This window comes from Sarcophilus harrisii, chromosome 2 (assembly GCF_902635505.1).
Source record: "Sarcophilus harrisii chromosome 2, mSarHar1.11, whole genome shotgun sequence".
NCBI classification, from domain to species: domain Eukaryota; kingdom Metazoa; phylum Chordata; class Mammalia; order Dasyuromorphia; family Dasyuridae; genus Sarcophilus; species Sarcophilus harrisii.
The window spans coordinates 489,464,706-489,481,448 of NC_045427.1; the positions used below are offsets into that span (position 1 = coordinate 489,464,706).

Here is a 16,743-nt window from a genome sequence, read left to right on the forward strand (position 1 = left end):
TTAACACTTCTCACATAGCTCCTCACTGAAGACCAGTTATCATACTAACCTCTCTGGATTATCACTTGTACTGTAAGCCCTGGAAATTGGAGTCTTCTGCAAGGCTTATGTCACTGCTTTATTGCACTAGCATGAGGGAAGGAGGGAACCTGGGGACTGCTGGCTAGGGAGAAGAAGGAAGAGAGAAATGGAAGGGTATTTATTTTTGCTGTCAAAAGATTTATTTTGTTTGATCCCTTGATTTTGGATCAGAAGAGGTGACTGGGATTCTCAGTCATTTCCACCTTCTATGATGTTGGTAATGAATGGTCCCTCAGCTGCTTTGAAGTGATAATACTTCTTTACTTGGAGGGGTTATTTTTTATGCAAATAACAAGTTTGAATGGAGGGAAAGATATAAATATATATATGTATATTTGTGTGTGTGTGTATGTATGTATGTATGTAGATGCTAGATAATCTATTTTCTCATTAAAAACAAAAGCAAAAAAAACTTAGTTTTATTTTCTCTGGAGTATACTATAACTATATACATATATTCTCAGGTTCAGCCTACTCTTGTCAATATGCAGTTATATATAAAGGTCTCAAGCTGATGCTAAATGGCTGTCATATGTTTCAGTCAGTTACATACATATGAAATGGCTAAATCTAAGAGCCTGAAAGGGTCATCTAGACTTAGAAGATGGGTATGAATCTTGGCTGTCATTTCCTAGCTATAGAATCTTGGGTAGAGCTGTAACCATAAATGTTTTCATCTGAAGCCAAGCCTTTTAGGAGTGGGGAGAGATTGAGAGGGTGGAGGAGAGGTGTACCCCAAATATTGGTCTGGCAGGTTGGACAGTGGCAGTGGTACAGAGAAAACATGCTGGGGCATATGCGTGAAGGGTAGACCAGTCGTCAGAAGGATTTTGTGGGAATAGTGAACCCGGGGAGAGAATATATGGCAGCTCATGCCTTCCCTTGATCCCTTTTCAGACCTAGTCCTAAAGTTCCAGTTACCTTTGTAGCTTTGATCCTCTACAAGGCACTTAATGTCTCTGGGCCTCAACTTTTTCATCTTTAAAGAATGGGGCAAAATAATACTTTTTGTGGGGAAAGTATCTGGAAAAGAAGAGGGTTAAACCAAATCAGAGGTGTCAAATATGTGGCCCACAACACTTTCAAGTACAGCCCCACCTATATTAAAATGTGATTAGGAATATTTAGCAAAATAAGTAAAAATCCAATAAAACAAAGATAATATTACATTTACTAAGTTAAGGGATCTTTATATATGGATTAGTTTGACATGAGATTCAATTTCTAAAGTACTTTTCAGTTCTAATCTTATAACCTATTTCTTGGGCTGGATCCTTGTCTTCATATACATAAATGACTAGTCTGGACTTCTGAGTTCTTTTGTTTCTGTAGAGGAGAAGCATGTTGATTTTTCTATTGTCAAAAACTGGGGTGTTATATAGGCTAGAAATTTTTGAAAATGTAGCCAGTAACCTCTGGATAGAAATCGAGGCATGAGACTAAGTAGGACATGAAGTCAAAGCATCCTTTAAAGAAGAAAAAATGCAGGGCAGCTAGGTGGCGCAGTGGATAGAGCACCAGCCCTGAAGACAGGAGAACCTGAGTTCAAAGTGGGTCTCAGATACTTAACACTTCCGTAGTTGTGTGACCCTGGGCAAGACTCACTTGCCCCCAGTTGCCTCAAGGAAAAAAAAAAAGAAGGAAAGATGCCCAAATTCTGTCCAGTTCACTACAGGACGGAGAGGAAAATGTCTCCTTTTCCCCCTCCAGGCCATACAGACTGACACCATTCGGGTTTTCTCAGAATTTGGTGGTAGCTGGGCTTTGGTACATTGTGATGCTGCACAACAGAATGACACCATTCAGGATGATTTGAGCCACTCATCACACCCCACATTCCATAGAAGATTGATAATTTTCAAAGCTACCTCACTTTTTCATGCCCTTTTGGTAAATCACTTTTGCTTAGTGGGGTTTCTTTTGTTTGGATATCTAACCAAAATTAGGATAATAGAACTCTTATTTTTCTGATCCTTGATAAAAAAATAATACCTGTTGTTTGTTTTATGTAGTCCTGTGATTTAAAGTCCATGGGGAAATTCTCTTCAATGATGCAGACCAATTTTTAAAAAGTTCACAGGGAACTGAGAAGTTAAGATGTACCCTTGATTATATAGCTAATACAGCCAGAGGCAACAATGAACTTCAATCTTCCTGATTCTCTTGGCTCTGATAAACTAGTTTTTGTTAAGTTTCATTCACATTCCTGTGAAGTAAGTTAGGCTGGTATTTTGTTTTTATTGTCTAAAGAGCCTTGTTTTATACCATTGCCTATAGAGGCAGAGTGGGGTGGAGGGGATGAATGTAGAGGTCACTTGCTTCACTACTAGCAATTTTGTTTTTGTTTTTGTTTTTGTTTTTTTAATTTGTATATTTTAATATTTGGTATTTTTACTTTAGCATTTTGTTTTATTTTTCATTTTTATTTGTTTCTATTGTAATTTTTTACTCCAAATATGTATAAAGATAGTTTCAACATTCACCTTTAGAAAACTTTGTGTTCCAAATTTCTCTCTCTTCCCCACCTCTCCATTCCAAGACAGCAAGCAGTTTGATATAGGTTACAGTTCTTGTAAACATTTCCATATTCATCATCACTTTTAAAATTTTTCATCTACTGTCACTTCCCTGCTCTTTTCCCTACCTAGGGAATTTCTGTGAATCCCTGCCCATTTTTGATCTACTTTGAACCATTCCTTTCCAATTCTCCAAGCCTGTCCTTTAAATTTACAGCAGCTGGGGTGTGAGGAAACCTAGGTGGTTGTAGACAAGCAATTGAGGGTAATTCCTCTGTTGAGATATATAGGGCATTCTCATGTATCTCATTAATACAAAGTGAAGGCCCTCAAGCAAAAGTAATAAGGGCCAGGGATTGCAATTCCTCCAAGAAGCTAGCTCAAGGAAACAGCAATTAGGTAAGAGGAAAAATTGTCTTAGGGTGGGGTCAGGTAAAAAAAGACTTACATCTTGACTGCAGTTTCTACTTCTTCCCCAAGTACCAAATCTGCTTTCTTTCATGTTGGCCCATAGTCCATATTAGCTAAGAAAATGTCTAGGAGGGGGGAGTTTAGTTGAACTGGATTAACTAAATGAATAGCTAGTTAATGGATATTAATATTAGTGAATTTTTGGTTCCCATCCTTGCTTGTTTGAGATACTGCAGTGTCTGACAGTCACCCAATAGTTAAACATTCTTGCTGCATACCTGTCCCTCCCAAATTTTGTCATCCACCATTGCTACATAAAGAAACAGTATATTTGTCTTGCCCTGTACTTTTCTATTGCAGAATTCCTAGAAAATCAAATATTTAGTAAACTCCTGCTATGTTCCACATATTACTAGGTACTAGGGATACAAGAATAAAATAATTTCTATTCTCGAGGACCTTAAATGGGGGAGAAAATAACAATATAGCATAAATTATAGGTTCTCCCCAAAGTAAAGTAACAAATACAGACATATGCAAAGTAGTTAAATTCAAGATAGTTTGAGAGGGAGGAAGTGGAGAGCATCAGGAAAGGTTTCCAAATTGGTGTAAGGTTCAGAGTACAATTGGAGTTGTAAATGGCATTAACTTACAAAGGAGTAGAGATCACATATGCTTTAAAAGTTGTCTGCCAAGGTAGGCTACATGTTACAGTGGAAGAATAAAGCTAAAAGCAGAATGCAGAGGGTGAAAAAGTTAACAAATTGATAGAAAATTTACTTCCCCTAAGGAGAAACTCAAAAACTAGCCAAAGAATGATGAAGAGGTGGGGTTTGGCAGGGCAGAACAGAAGATTGAAGCTTCTCTGCTCTCTCTCTGTCTTTTGTCCCTTAAAAAAATTCCCTCCATCCCATCTCTACTCTCTGGAACGTCACTTTCTTCCATAGGGACTGTTCTACTGTTGAGAGGTTTCCAACTCTCAATCCAGGTTGAGTAAAGAGCCCAAATGGTACTTTTCTCCTTCAGGCTATGTGGAAAGGAGCCTTCCCTATGGCCTGCGTTGGTGCAGTAGAAAGAGTTCGGGACTTGAGACCTGGTTGAAGTCGATCAGGGCTTCTGAAGCTTTTGACCCTGGGTATGTGGGTATATGAAATAGGCATACAAATCAAACATTTACTGATAGCACGAAATCCCATATAGGGCCTCATCTCATAGTTTAAGAAGCTGGGAATGACCTCTGGTGTCTCAAGCTTTGAAATTGTCTTCTAAGCCACTGAAACAAGTCACCCTCCCACAAAACTAAATTCTGTTCATTATTTCTGGTATTTCTACATCATTTTAAAGTTGATTTTAAGTCATATTCCATACTGCTTGCTCTAAGCAGAGTTTGTCCCATCAATTAATGTTTCTAGATGTGGCTCTGGGGAAGAGTACAGATTTGGGGGAAGAATGTATGCCAGCTGTTGGCCTGTTGCCACTTATGGCTCTCTAAAATAGCAGAATGGGGGTGGTAAGGGCATAGCTACAGCAGCCCGTCTTTGGCACCTAAGTAAGCCTTAGGTGGTTATCCTGTGGACCTGCCATTGCTTACGCTTATCGATAATGCTATGTGTATGTATATATGTATATGTGTGCATAGGCATTTACATACACATGTAGAAAGCTACATATAGATACACGTACACAGAGATGATAGGGGGTAACTACAGATTCTTTTGCCTGGAGCAGAAGCACTTCGGGAAGTTGTGTCGAGTGAGGGAGGAATGCTGAGTTAGTGTCAGTAGAAAGGATGGTCTGACAAGGGAATCGGGGCAGTAACAACTCGGGCCAGTTTGCCTATCAGAGCAGTTACACTGGGGGAAGGGGAATAGCATTTCCCCAAGAAATCCTACTTATGCCCCCTTTGAGATGGGCCCCAGAACCTGGTGAGGAAGCAAGACCTTGAGGTGTGAGGTTGGGTAGGGGGCTTCTGAAGGAGGGAGGAGGGAGAAGGAGGAGGGTCTCCTCCCTAGCCACAACATGTTGGTGCCCTGATTATCCTACCCACTTACAGTTACTGTTTGCAAAAGGAGCAGAAGGAGAACCAGGGGCATCTGTCCCTCATGCTAGAGAAACATCCTGATGCCCAAATCCTCCAGACAGTAGCACAGATGGTTGTTTATTAATATTTGTTCTGTCAACAAATCAGGACACTTGCTTTTATGGGGGGTTTATGATGCCAGGCCAGGGAGACAGTGTTTCTCGGGGGGTCTCAGTCCCCCGAGGAGCCCAGAGGTGCTGATTGTGCAAAACTGACTCCAAAAGGTGTCGAGATGCCCAAGTACCCCAAGCTCTCCACAGATGAAGTTACTTCTCCTTTCCCATACTCCACCCTCAATCTCCCTTCCTCCCAGAACTCTGATGGACAAATCAGAAGAGAAACCACCAAGAAAAGTCTTGCCCGTAGCCCAACGGGAAGTGCTTCATAGCATAGTTTTCCCAGCTGGCCCCACCCTCCCCCAAGTTCCTGCTTTACCAGTAGGGTTTCCTACTAAAGTTTGGGGACCCAGGGAATGGGCTGGCTCCATTGCATGGGAGACAGAGTTACAATAGCCAGGCTGGAAGCTCCAAGAACCTGCTAAGAGGTAGGAGAGCTTTGTTATCCTAAGGGGGAGTGGGGATGTGCCCAATGAGGGAAGCAGAAGGGTGCTGGACCAGAAGGAATTAAAGCAAGACAGAGGCTTTAATGGCTCACTGAGAGTCTCCCTGCCACTTAGGGGTGAGCAATTTGGCACAGTGGAGAGAGACTGTCTCTGGAGGAATGGAGCTCGGGTTCTGTTTGGGAAGCTTTGCGTGTGGGATCTTAGCCCTCTAGCTCTTCAGTTTCCTCCCATGTAATATGGGGTTAAACTAGAGCACTCTAGCCTCCCTCCAGGATCCCAGGATGGGGTCTCATGTCCTCAGTGACCAGCCAAATCAATCCTTCCCAGGCAGGACCACAATCTTCTTCCTTTGTTTCCTCTCACTCTTGATTAGAATGCTGGATTTCAGATGTTCCATATCTATTTGTGACATTGAATCAAATATACATTTGAATATGATGCATTTGGGTTTTGATCCAGCAAGAATAAGAAGGTGGTCCCTCTGACAAAAAGAATGAGAGTGTTCTCAATGCTGGTTTCTCACTGATTGTGAGAATCAACTCATTTGGGGGGCAGCTAGGTGGCCCTTAAGTCAGGAGGACCCGAGTTCAAATCTTACCTCAGACACTTAAAGTTTCCTGGCTGTGTGACCCTGGGCAAGTCGCTTAACCCCAATTGCCTCAGCTTCCCCACCTCACCACCCCCTCCCCCACCTCCAAGAAAAAAGAATCAGCTCTTTTTTGACTGAATGAAAAGGAAATACAGATTAAAATTGAAAAAGTAAGATAAAAGGTCATTTGCAAGGCTGCCTGGGGAGGATAGCCTAGAAACCCCAGCTAAAAATCCGCTCTGACCAAGACCAGCAGATTGATCCACACAAAAGCCAAAGTTTCAGGTGGGTTAAGTGTAAAGTCACTGATATCAGGCACTGTGCTAAGCCCTGGGGACACAACGAGGCAAAAGATAGTTTCTGCTCTGTGGGAGTTTATAATCTTGTAAAAGTCTCTTGTCTCTTCTCAACAATCATTCCAGTCTTTTCTGTGCCTGTCAAGGGGAGGATCATCTTTTTTTTTTTTTTTTTTTTTTTTTTTTAATAATTATACTTTGTTTAATATTGTAAAATTCATTTCTCTTCAACCCTCCCCTATTCATTGAGGAGATAAGCAATATGATGTCAGTTAGACATTTTAAGTTATACAAAACATTTCTATAATAGCCATGTAGTGAAAAATAAAGCAAGAAAAACAAAATAAGTGAAAAAAGTATACTTCAATCTGTATTCAGAATTTATCAGTTCTTTCTCTATAGGAGATAACATTTTTCATCATGTGTCCTTTGGCATTTTTTTAGATCATTATATTGATTATAGTAGCTATGTCTTTTGCAGCTGATCATTATAAAATATTGCTGTTATTGTATACAGTGTAAGGGGAGAATAATCTTGACAAAGCTGTTCCTATCTCTCAGCTAATTAAGATCTTAGTTTCTCTGGCTAGTGGAAAAGAATTTACAGAGCTTGCAATAGCAACAAAAATAATATTTCAAAATCTATGGTGAATTATGAAAATAATCTCAGTCCTGGAAAACTCAGAAAACACACTCCTTTTCCCTAAAATAAAGGGGTGAGGAGGGATCATGGTTAAAGAGTGTGATGATGCCATCAGATGGGACACTTTGCTTGTTGGATCTGCTGAAATGTAAGGTTTTTCAGTAACAAGAGGAGAGAAGGTTCAGATTCAGGGAAAATAATAGTGGTATAAAAACAAAAAAATAATATTCACAAAACTGCTCATAACTACAGCAAAATCTATTACTTATAGGTCTTTCTAAGTCTCTGTTTCCAGGTAGTGTGGGATAAGTGATTAAGTTAATATTTTCACTGAGTTCCGGAAAAGTAAAGTTCAGAACAGGAAAGCTTCCAGAACCCCTTAAGAACTGGAATTAGGATTTTAGAAATAATCTAATCCAAACAACCACCATATTTTATAGACGAGGAAACGATGGCCCTGTGAGGTTACATAACTTGGCCATAGCTCTTAAATCACAGAGTAGGACATGATCCCAGGTCTTCTCTCCTAATATACTGTGCTCTTTAAGAAACCAGCAGAGTAGATATGTTATGTGCTTCTGAAGTCTTTTTTTTTTTCTTTAAGAGAAATTAGGCTATCTTTATAAGAAAGGAGACTAGGGAAATGAATATCTGGACGTTTATATTTAGTATTAATTGAGCACTGTTCCTTTCTGCTGAGGGGCCAAGCTTAATGACCTGACTTCTTGGGTGGCAGGGACCATAAAAAGAAATATTTCATCCATCTATAGCCAGGCAACAAGCAAGGACAAATGCAATGGAAACTAATTAGAGGAAATGAGTTTGCTGTAAATCAGACCAGAGATAGCTAGGTCAGTGCCTCATTCATGAGGAAGTTGCCTTGTACAGCTAATTTCCTTATCAGCTATAAATAGTAAGAAGGTTGCTTTCAAAATATGGAATGCCTCCCAGGACCCATAGGACAACAGGTTTGGAGGAGAGAAATTAAGTTGGCAAGTATCTATTAATGCACCTACCACATAGCCACTGTTTGCAATCTTGTTGGGGAGATAATTAAGGTAAACAGAACAATGTAAAACCTGTTTGTGTGGTATAGTTAATATGGAATATTGAGAAATCAGACCAATGAGGCTGAAGAAGGCCTCTGCTTAGATCTCACATAATGCTGCTTCAATACTAAATTATGGAAGATTTCATTTTCTAATCATGTAATTGGGGATATCCCCATTGGACTGGGGATCCTGATCCAGGAGATCAGGGATCATGTTAATATTTGTATCTCCTCCTTACCCCCAACCCCTATCAAAGTGCTCCAGATACAGACAAAGTGGGACTGATGGTCACTAGAATAGGAAAGGATATTTTCTCTCTTTGGGGTGCTGACATCCAAGGACACATACTTCTTCCCCTTGGTTAGTGAGGTCTGGATTGCCATTGGCTTTCTAAGGAGCATCGCAGAGAAGAAACCCATCTTGATTAGATGTTGGTATCCTGAAAAAAATATAATTATACCCAGCTGAAGCAAATAGCTCCCAAATCACCTGGAATGGGGATCATGTCACAGGGAATGATCAGCATCAATGAGGGAATGAGTAGCAATGTTGATACCACAAAATCTTGTGCTGTGCAATCAATTCATCAATAAACATGTTAAACAACTTTGTGTCCTTCTGTGTGAGGGTAGCAGGGCGCAGTTATGAAAACTAAATGTGGGTAAAAGACACATTACCCACATACCCATCAAATTACAGGCTGATAAATTAAGAGCTGAGAGAGAATTTAAAGAGTCATTTGGTCCAGTAATGTCAAATTCAAATAGAAACTGAGTCCACCATAAGGATCTCTGAAGGCAAAAATTGACTTAGAAAACCACACATTGATATTTGTGTTTATTTTGTTAAATATTTCCCAATTTTTATTTATTTATTTATTTATTTTGCTGAGGCAATTGGGGTTGTGACTTGCCCAGTGTCTCTCAGATAGAAGTGTTTAAGTGTCTGAGGCCAGATTTGAACTCTGGTCCTCCTGACTTCAGGGCTTCAGGACATTCACTGTGCTGCCTAGCTGCCCCCCAGTTTACTTTTTATCTGTTTTGGTCTCACTTGGGAGTGTTATGGACCCCATGTGATTCCTGATCTAATGGAGCCCCTTCATTTTACAGGGTTACAGGGGTAGTAAATAATGGAGCCACAATTTAAAGTTCTCTCTCTCCTCTTATTTCATCTCATGAAAATGCATTAAGACTGTTGCTTGGCTTATTCCATCAGTCCCTAAGCATGTATTAAATGTATATTGATTTTAAATCTGGCTTCTGACCCTTACTAGCTGGCTGATCCTAGGCAAGTCACTTAATTCTGTTCACCTCCGTTTTCTCATTTGTAAAATGAATCAGAAAAGGAAACAGCAAACCACCCCCATTATCTCTACCAAGAAAACCCTCAAATGGGGTCACAAAGAGACCAACACGGCTGAAACAATTACGTGCCAAGCACTGTGGCAGGCTAGGAATTTTTCCTGGAGTTGACAGTCTATGGAGGAGACAACATGCATGTCTACACAAAACAGATCCTAGGTGATTTTGTTGAAATCCCTTCTGCCGGCGGGAGGACATAAAGGGCTCTGCATAGAGCTGGGCTTCAAAGGAAACAAGGGTTTCCAGGGGCAGAGATAAAGAAGGAGAGAATTCTTGCTTAGGAAACAGCCAGTGCAAAAGGACGAAGCATCTGGTGTGAAAAATAAGCCAAGCCGAAGCCCGTGTGAAGAGAAGGATAGTGAGCTTGGAAAGGGGGGTTGGAGCCAGGTTATGGAGGGATGGAGCCAGTGCCATTCCAATACCCGGACCAAGGCTTGTTCTTTCTGAGCTGAACCAATTCTTGTTCTAAGGAACCCAAGAGGCAGAACTAGTCCAGACGGGCCAGGCTACCAGCCTCCTCCCTTCCTGTCAAAACTCAGCATCCAAGGTCCTCACCCCCAAGGGCTGCCCTCTTCTACCATTCCAAGGCTGATTTGATTCCTTGTGACTACAAGGGGCAAGGCCCTCTAGAAGTAATGTGCTGCAGTTGTACAGTTTTCTAAAGAAAGAGACCCCTTGAGTCTCCCAACTCCTCACACTGCCAGCAAGTTCTTTCTTCCTTCTATCTACTCTGAATCCTGCTATCCCTAGTTTAAGCATTTTAGCATTTTGTTTTATCTTCTAGAATTCTTTACCACTTCCTGCCTTATAACCTTTTACACCCACCTCAGAATAGGGGAAAGGGGAAGAGGAAGAATATATGTTCCAGAGAACTTAGGGGAGCATTGGGAAGGCATGAAGACCCTAGACTACTTAGTCTTGCATGTGTGTCTCTCACATACACATATGCACACACAATCTTTGCTATTGAAATTCCATGACCATTATTCTTCTTCCTGTCCTTCCTGTCTTCTGACTTCAAATTCTGTACTCACTATCACTGTTCCTTAAAAAAAATTCCCTTTGTTTTTCTCAACGCTGTTCCCAAAGTGTCAAGGGGTCAAGATGGTCTCTGAAGTCCTCAGGATATTCCATTGCCCTCTGGGGAAACTTTCCCCCAACTGCTCTTCTCTCTATCCCTGCATTTTGGTTAGTCTAATCACATTTCCCCAGCTCTGGGTTAGAGAATTAGATTAGGCTTCCTCTAATTCCTTTCCCTAAAGACCTGGATGAGGAGTAAAGGATAAGAATAGATAAATAAGAACTAGCAAACCAAGAGACAGAAAATGGAAGGTATATATGACAATGCCGAGTGAGAAGAATCAAATATATGATGTCCTGGCCAGACAATTATGTCCCCTCATTTTTGTGTTCCACTTTTCCCACTAATAGTATTTGTGTAGGAGATTGAGTCACAAAATTTCCAGAGGGGGATCTCCTCTTCCCCTCCTTTCTCTTCTTCCTCTTTTCTTCTATTTCATTAGCCATCTTTTTGGCTACTTGTCCTCTGCTAGAGACGCCTAAGCCATGAGTGTGAGTAAATATGGAACCATGTAGTTCCTTGAACTTGGGAGTGCTTTTCTGGGGGTCCATTATGGAAGGCTAAGCCCCAAGTGCCACACTTATATGGCTTCTTTGGGCTGGCAAAGCACAGAAATATCCAGATTCTTCCAGTGTACCTACGTTAAAAACATATTTTTCATCAGCTCTTCAGCATTCCAAGAGAAACCATAATGTGGCTCTTTTCAGTGATGGGCTGATTCAGGCTAGTTGTGATAGAAAGAGCCATTCGCATCCAGAGAGAGAACTGTAGGAACTGAACATGGATCACAACATAATGTTTTACTTTTTTGTTGTTTGCTTGCTTTTTTGGTTTTCTTATTTTTTGATTTGATTTGTGTGTGTGTGTGTGTGTGTGCAGCATAATTGTGGAAATACGTATAGAAGAATGGTACATGTTTAAAATATATTGAACTCCTTGCTATTTAGGTGAGGGAGTGGGGGGAAGGGAAGGAGAAAAAATCTGGAGCACAAGGTTTTGCAATGATGAATGTTGAAAACTATCTTTGCATGTATTCTGGAAAATTAAAAAAAAATATTTTTTAAATAAAATCAAAGAGAAACAATAGCATGAGAGAAAATGGCCCTACTATCCTGTGCCCTGTTCAGGCTGAGTGAGATTTTGCATTTAGTTCCTAGATTCTACATTTTAAGAAGACCCCTGGCAAATTGGAGAGGATTCAGGGCAGGATTAGAGAATGACCATATCATGAAAGAATTGGCTGAATTCAACCTACCAAATGTTTATAAGGGCCTACTATATATGCAAGGCATTGTGGTCGGTGCTGGTAGTGCCTCATTCTATTTGCAGCATATAATAATGCTGAGGATATTTAGTTTAGAGAAGAAAAATCTTGCCATTTAAAAGATCTCTATTCAAGAGTATTCAAGGCAGTCGAAAAATAGGGATTTTGGCATCGTCCTGCCTGATTGACTAGGAGTAAGAACAAGGGGTGGAAATCTCAGCAGCTGCAAGGGGGTAAGACATAGATAAATGGTACAGTTAAGGAGACTAAGAAGTGCTTAGACAGGTAGGAGAGCCCAGTAGGACACAGAGGAGCCCAACTCTCCCACATAGACCCCAACAATGATCTAAAAAGGGCACCATCTCAGAAAGTAGCCAACAATTCAAAGGGAAGCATTAATGATCTCCTTATTTATGTCCTTGAATTGGAGTGCTTTGAGAAGAGTATAAAAACAGAAAAAAGGCAAGGGAAGTAAGTGGGCTCATGTAAAACTCTTTTGTCTGAACTGGACAAGTGAATGTTGGAAACACATGCATGCAGATGTGTGCATAAAGTATGATGTAAATACTAGCCAATATGATGCTCTAGGTGCCCCAAAGAATCACTATAGATAATGAAACATGAGTATTTAATATAATGTGTACTGAATGTCCTGTAATGCCGGAGAAACTGAGGCAAGATAGAGATTAGAGAGTTTTTAATACTTTATTTATCGGAGAGCTTAATTAATTGACTGGATCAGACTCATGTCTCAAAGTATCCAGTATGGAGTGTGAGATTCCAAGAGTGTTCCAAATCATTATTAATCAGAGAAATGCAAATTAAGACAACTCTGAGATACCACTGCACACCTGTCACATTGGCTAAGATGACAGGAAAAGATAATGATGATTGTTGGAGGGGATGTGGGAAAACTGGGACACTGATGCATGGTTGGTGGAGTTGTGAACGAATCCAACCATTCTGGAGAGCAATCTGGAATTATGCCCAAAAAGTTGTCAAGCTGTGTATACCCTTTGATCCAGCAGTGTTTCTACTGGGCTTATACCCCGAGGAGATAGTAAAGAGGGGAAAGGGACCAGTATGTGCCAAAATGTTTGTGGCAGCCCTGTTTGTAGAGGCTAGAAACTGGAAAATGAATGGATGCCCATCAATTGGAGAATGGTTGGGTAAATTGTGGTATATGAATGTTATGGAATATTATTGTTCTGTAAGAAATGACCAGCAGGATGAATACAGAGAGGCTTGGAGAGAATTACATGAACTGATGCTAAGTGAAATGAGCAGAACCAAGAGATCATTATATACGTCAACAACGATACTGTATGAAGATGTACTCTGATGGAAGTGGATTTCTTTGACAAAGAGACCTAATTCAGTTTCAATTGATCAATGATGGACAGAAGCAGCTACACCCAAAGAAAAAAACACTGGGAAATGAATGTAAACTGTTTGCATTTTTGTTTTTCTTCCCGGGTTATTTCTTCCTTCTGAATCCAATTCTCCCTGTGCAACAAGAAAACTGTTTGGATCTGCACACATACATTGTATCTAGGATATACTAGGACATATTCAACATATATAGGACTGCTTGCCATCTAAGGGAGGGGAAGAGGGGGGGAGGGAAAAATCAGAACAGAAGTGAGTGCAAGGGATAATGTAAAAAAATTACCCTGGCATGGATTCTGTCAATAAAAAGTTACTATAATAATAAAAAAAAAAAAGAATGTGAGATTCCAGAGTTTTTTTAATAGGATTTTAGTCATAAGAGAGAACACAGGCTGAAGGCAGAGAGCACTGGACATTCTGATTAGTTGGGAAGACCAGGAGTCGGATGTCTGAAATAGAAGATCTCTCCCATATTTGAAATTAAACATTTACAGTTTATGACCCTAGAGTAGTCAGCCCTAAATTATATCAGTCCTAATGGTTAGGGGGAGGGATGGGTTGCAGTCAGGGGGGCTGAGGCAGAACAATTCAGAGAAACTGAGGTAGAAAAATTCAGGGAAACTGAGGCAGAACAATTAAAGGAAACTGCCATAACAGTCATAGCATCTAAAAACAAAGGTTAATAGGATTACAAGAAGGAGTGGACAGCAAAAGTTACTTTGGGAACTTCAACATATTCCTTTAAAAGACAGATTTGACAAAATAAAAGATAAACAAAAGTTAAGAACTTTAGAAAAATTAGATACCATATGATAATTAATCTTTAGTTATTAGTGAATAGCAATAGGAAGGAATTCACAAATTTCTCTGCTGTGCATGGCACTTTTACAATCATAGTCCTTGAGCTAGGACATAAAACCTATAATTGCAGAAAAAATTATTAAGAACATTCTTGACTTGACCACACCATAGTCAAAATTATAATTAACAAATAAACAAAATTTCATGAAAGGATTCAAACTAAAATTATGTCTAAATAACTTAAGCTTGAATATGGGGATCAAAGAACAAATCAGAGAAGTAACAATAATTTTGTCACAGTACAGTATACCAAAATTTGGAGGATGTGGCCAAAGGAATCTTTTGATGTCACTAAACATCAACAAAAGAGAGAAAAAAAGAAATAAGCAAAATGGATATATACTTAAACCTCTCCACACACACATAGGAACTAGAGCATCCATAACAACAAAAACCTAATCAAGTCAACAAGCATTTAATTAACACTTATCTACTATGTGTCAGGCACTGTCCAAAACACTGAGAATACAAATAAATGCAGAAAGACAGTCCCTGCCTTTAAGGATCTTATATTCTACTAAGCATCAGGATATCTCTACCCTGAGATGAAGGTACTAGGCTAGAGAAAGTCTAGGAGATTCAGCCGAGAAAGGAATGAAGACATAGGGTTTTTTTTTGTTTTTGTTTTTTAGTTATAACTTTTTATTGACAGAACCCATGCCAGGGTAATTTTTTTTACAACATTATCCCTTGCACTCACTTCTGTTCCGACTTTTCACCTCCTTCCCTCCACCTCCTCCCCCAGATGGCAAGCAGTCCTATACATGTTAATCATGTCACAGTAGATCTTAGATACAATATATGTGTGCAGAACCAAACAGTTCTCTTGTTGCACAGGGAGAATTGGATTCAGAAGGTAAAAATAACTTGGGAAGAAAAAACAAAAATGCAAACAGTTTACATTCATTTCCCAGTGTTCTTTCTTTCGGTGTAGCTGCTTCTGTCCATCATTGATCAATTGGAACTGAGTTAGGTCTTCTCTTTGTCGAAGAAATTCACTGAATGAAGACATAGTTAACCTGGGTGATCTCCTTAAAGTGAAAGTTCCAGGAGCAATCAGCCAAACAGAGGAAAAAAGGTATGGGATGAAGTGTGAAGTCTGGAAGTGAGCTTTCAGAGTGAGGAAGTTTCTATGGCATGTTAGAGAAAGTACAGTTCAGAGAATCAGAAGCACATGATGAATGAGGAATAAATGAACTAAACATGAAAATAAAAATTCTGAACATAAGAGATGAACAAATCTGAAAGAAAACAATTGAACTAACAGAACTACACCTTGTTTTTCTTTTTCTTTCTTTTTTTTTAAAAAAAAACTTTTTATTTTCAAAACATATGCATGAATAATTTTTCAACACTGACCCTTGCATAGCCTTGTCTTTCAGATTTTCCCTTCCTTCTTCCCACCCCCTCTCCTAGATAGCAAGCAATCCAATATATGGCATACATGTTAAAATATATGTTGTCCAATTAAACTTATTTATATAATATTTATATAACAAAGTAAACATATTTATATAATTATCTTGTTGCACAAGGAAAATCAGATAAAAAGGGAAAGAAAATGAGTAAGAAAACAAAATGCAAAAACAATATGAAAAAGAGTGGAAATGCTATGTTGTGATCCACACTCAGTCCCCACAGTCTCTCTCTAGGTGTAGATGTATCTCTTCATCACTGAACAAGGGGCATTGGCCTGAATCATCTCATTGTTGGAAAGAGCTATGCCCATCACAGTTTATCATCACATAATCTTTTTGTTGCCATGTATAATGATCTGGTTCTGCTCACTTCACTCAGTATCAGTTCGTGTAAGTCTCTCCAGGTCTCTCTGAATCACCCTGCTGGTCATTTCTTACAGAACAATAATATCCCATAACATTCATATACCACAATTTATTCAGCCATTCTCCAACCGATGAGCATCCACTCAGTTTCCAGTTTCTGGCCACTATGAAAAGGGCTGCCACAAACATTTTTGCACATTACACCTTGTTTTTCTAAAGTAAATTTTATTATTGTGGTATATGAAAATTATGGAATATTACTGTTCTGTAAGAAATGACCAACAGGATGATTTCAGAAAGGCCTGGAGAGACTTACACGAACTGATGCTAAGTGAAATGAGCAGGACCAGGAGATCATTATATACTTCAACAACAATACTAGATGATGACCAGTTCTGATGGATCAGGCCATCCTCAGCAACGAGATCAACCAAATCATTTCTAATGGAGCAGTAATGAACTGAACTAGCTATACCCAGAAAAAGAACTCTGGGAGATGACTAAAAACCATTACATTGAATTCCCAATCCCTATATTTATGCACACCTGCATCTTTGATTTCCTTCACAAGCTAATTGTACAATAATTCAGAGTCTGATTCTTTTTGTACAGCAAAATAATGTTTTGGTCATGTATACTTATTGTGTATCTAAGTTATATTTTAATATATTTAACATCTACTGGTCATCCTGATTTAGGGGAGGGGGTGGGGGGGGTAAGAGGTGAAAAATTGGAACAAGAGGTTTGGCAATTGTTAATGCTGTAAAGTTACC

At 39.5% G+C, this 16,743-nt stretch overlaps 1 protein-coding gene across 1 annotated transcript in view; it reads left to right on the forward strand.

The window, feature by feature from the left end:
* Positions 1-5,490: 5,490 nt before the first annotated feature.
* Positions 5,491-16,743, forward strand: part of CARD9 (caspase recruitment domain family member 9) — a 35,275-nt gene continuing 24,022 nt past the window's right edge. Inside the window, exon 1 of the mRNA XM_003757490.4 lies at positions 5,491-5,632. The gene's annotated coding sequence lies outside the window, so the exon portion shown is untranslated. The remainder of the gene's footprint in view (positions 5,633-16,743) is intronic.